General features: G+C 40.8%; 1 pseudogene; it reads right to left on the bottom strand.

Annotated features, from left to right (window-relative positions):
- Positions 1 to 1,829: 1,829 nt before the first annotated feature.
- On the bottom strand, positions 1,830 to 1,959 carry LOC122792135 (annotated as a pseudogene).
- Positions 1,960 to 3,715: the final 1,756 nt, after the last annotated feature.

Below are 3,715 nucleotides of genomic sequence, written 5' to 3'. Positions count from 1 at the left end.
GGCCCATTTTCTAAAATTATTTATGTAGGTAAACCAATCAGACATTAATGGCTATTTTCACTGTTGACTTCTCTTCGTGGTTCTGGTTAAATGACGCTAACATTCATACAGTATGCAATTGGAGAGAGATGGAAACTCAAGACTTCAAGATGCTTTCTACCATCTATCATCCCTCTTGAAGTTAAGAATGGTCCAGATTGTCATGATGCTAAAATTCAACATGCACATTGGGCTTGTTATTATAGAGATGCTTTGAGTTTTACATGGTGAGGGGGTAACCAGGGAAGATTAAAAGTACACCTAGTGATTTTGGTTATCTTCCAATAATTGTTCAGACAGTAGTATGTCTGTCAAGCTTTTAGGGCTATGTAAACTGTTGCTTTCATGAAATAATTATTGTGTTGAAGGGTGGAATGAAATTCTGTGTTTTAGTAATGCAAAATAATATATTCTTTTGCAGTTCAGTACACAACTGCACAACATGCTTTATTTTGATATAAACTGGATACATGTTACCAGCAAGGCCTATCTGGTCCAAAATGACGGTAAGTAAAGTAATGTCAACAGTAAGGGCTTTTATTCCCTAAACTGCCAAATGGTTTGTAATATTCAGGCCATTATTTATACATGTGTCTTTAAACCCCTGAGACATTTAACATGATTCCCACAATTGGCTCATGTCCAACCTATACCAAAGTCTCCTATGAAGGGATTTTTCACATGATCACCTGGTTTGTACATACACACAGATGCTAGATAGGCACGTATATATACACACATACACACACACACACACACACACACACACACACACACACACACGCGCACACACACACCGCGGCGCACACACCGCAGCACACCTATATACACACATACACATACACACACACACACACACACACACACAAACACACACACGCCAAGATTAACACACGCCGCACACACATCACAAGACACACACACACACACACACACACACACACACACACACACACACACACCATACAAACAAGGATCAGACAACATATATTATATTGTTTTCTGTGTATTGCAGGAAATGTCAAATATGCCATACAGTCCTATTTGATGGCTGTCATAGGTAACTCCAGTCCGTGCAAGAAATGCATATAACACATCCCATGCAGAAATGTGAAATATTGTAGAGTCTGTTTTGAACTACTGAAAGGATACTTCCAATGTCCAGATGCCTAAGGAGTGGCACTGGAAAACTAGTTTTGACATCTTTAGCAAGATAGAATTTTGTTGTGTGTGACATGCTGTACAACGTGATATTGGGGAAACAGATGGAACAGCAAGAACATCTTGGGCAGGACCTTTCATAGCAATTGTACTAGCGACAAAAGGCAAGATGGAGAACTAAGGGAGGGAAATGGAAGCCGTTCAGAGGTAGACACTGTCTCGGTTTCTCTCTTTCTCTCTATATTGCAGCACTTGCAAAGATGTAGAATAGTCTCCAAAATTGTGGGTCATTATGCAGATAACACAGAATAAAAGTATATATAGGGTATCACACTGAGGCTATACAGGGTAGTGTATGGTTTGGCCACACTGTGTATCTGACATCACCATATCCACACAGGTTAGGGGTTGGACAGGACGCAGTCATCTTCTCTTGAAAAGGTTGGAGGGATGCAGTGACAAGTGACTGTAACACTATATTATGGAGTATTTTTTATTTTTATTTTATTTTATTTTACATTTGTTTAGTGGGAAAGTCTAACTGGAACAAAGTCCATTTACAACGGAGGCCCAGGGAGAAAAGCTCCATAACATAACAGTACAAATACAACAAATGACAAAAAAATTTCTGTACAGAGGCATATATACAATCTTATACTGTACCATAAATTATGCAGTTGTGTTTCCCACATTTGGGGAAATCACAGGGGTCAACTCCACCTTCTTGATCGTGGTATTCCCCCCCGGCAGGTTAAGTATGAGTAGAGTTATGGGAGATGAACTTGCTAGCCATAAGCCATAGGTGGTGGTGTGGAGTCAGGGATCACATTCTCCAGCAATGAGGTCTAGCTGTCATCATTTGATCAATGGCAGATTCCACTGTATTGGTACATAGTGTCAGGATTTGATGTGGTCCATGACAGGTAGCACTATGAGATTGTGTTCATGCATCCTGATGGGAAATCCCATGTGTTTATCCTGATAAGCAGTTTTGTCCATGAATTAGATGATTCCAACAAACAGAGGTGGCAGGCTTTGTGACCACATGTGACAGGGAAGGGGGAGAACTACAGGACTGTATGCAAGCGGCATGTTGATTCATTCTATATGTTGAGCCAGAGGAGGGGCAATGCCCATGAACAGAGATGTTGGGTCATGTAGCCAAAGGTAACAATGATGTTCTATTAGCAATGGGCTATGTAGTCTGGGTTGGAATGGTCTTTGCCTGAACACTTTGCAGCTGGAACTTCCCATGGCCATGGACTGTGTGGCCTATGAAGCCAGACCAGAGGGTGGTTACAATGTGTTTCATGTAATATCTTATGAAGGGTAACCATTTTAAATACCAGGACCTGCTAGAGCAAGTCTCAAAAAATGGAGACTGAATGGCTGAAAAAATGGGCTTACATATAGCCATTTCTTGGAATACACCCTTTTCTTTTAGGTATATAAAGTTTCGGGGTGCAAGGGGCTTTCCCCTCCTGCAAAAAAACAAATTTAAAGGATAAGAGCGATCTTCAGGATTCTCTCTTCTCTTGGATTTTTGGTCTTTGTTTTTGGCTTTTGAGCAGCCCTTATGAAGGCAGCATTTACCACTTGCAACCTGCAACCCCTCAGAAGCATTATATGCTCTATGTCTTTATACTCCATATCACTGTGCACATGATTCTTATAGTCTCACAAAGCACACTCACCTTCACAATGCTGTGGGTAGCAGCTGTCTGAGCCTGGATCCCTAAGCTGCGCATCTACTAGTTAATGTCAAGTGTTGTCATAACAGACACAGACCAGAAGTCATGGCAGCAGTGCAACTCCCCACATGGTGGGCATGCATACCTCAAAAGTGATATGCATGTCACATGACCAACTACTAGATAGGCAGGACTAACGGTAGAGGAATCCTGATTTACATCAAAAATATAACTCAAGGCTGGTCAAGCAGGACGATGTATTTGAGTTTCTCCATGTTCAAATCACCATAGGCAAAATTCAATACCATTTCCTTGGAAGCTATAGGCCCCCTTGTATGACTCAGGAAACCCATAACATACATTTAAGATTACTGGAAACACTCACCATCCAGCCCAATACCATATTCATGGGTGGCTTTAATTACCCCACTATTATCTTGTGAATCATATACAACACCAAACATGTAGGCACAGAGATTTCTGGATTTTGTAAATACAAACTCCATGGACCAGCTTGTCAATACGCTGACCAGGGACACAAATATACTGGATCTAGTCCTCTTTAATATAGAAATCACTGGACACATCCTAGTGCAATGTCCTCTCTGGGTGAAGTCAGATCACAAAATGATCTCTTTGAAGCAGAAAATTAAACGCAGAACCTCGGCCAACACTGGAATGTTCAGGAACTATTCTAAGGCTTACTTCCTACTAAGCAATAACCTGGAACATTTTCAAATCTTCCTAATCCATGAGAACACTTTTGCCTATGTAGAACTGTCTACAGAAACCCTATTACAAATGTGTTAATAACTGTGTATAGA

The sequence above is a fragment of the Protopterus annectens genome, unplaced genomic scaffold (assembly GCF_019279795.1).
Source record: "Protopterus annectens isolate FY-2018-M unplaced genomic scaffold, PAN1.0 ctg72163_obj.part0, whole genome shotgun sequence".
Taxonomy (NCBI): Eukaryota; Metazoa; Chordata; order Ceratodontiformes; family Protopteridae; genus Protopterus; species Protopterus annectens.
Note: the sequence above shows the minus strand (reverse complement) of the source record. Positions and strands in the feature narration are given on the sequence as shown.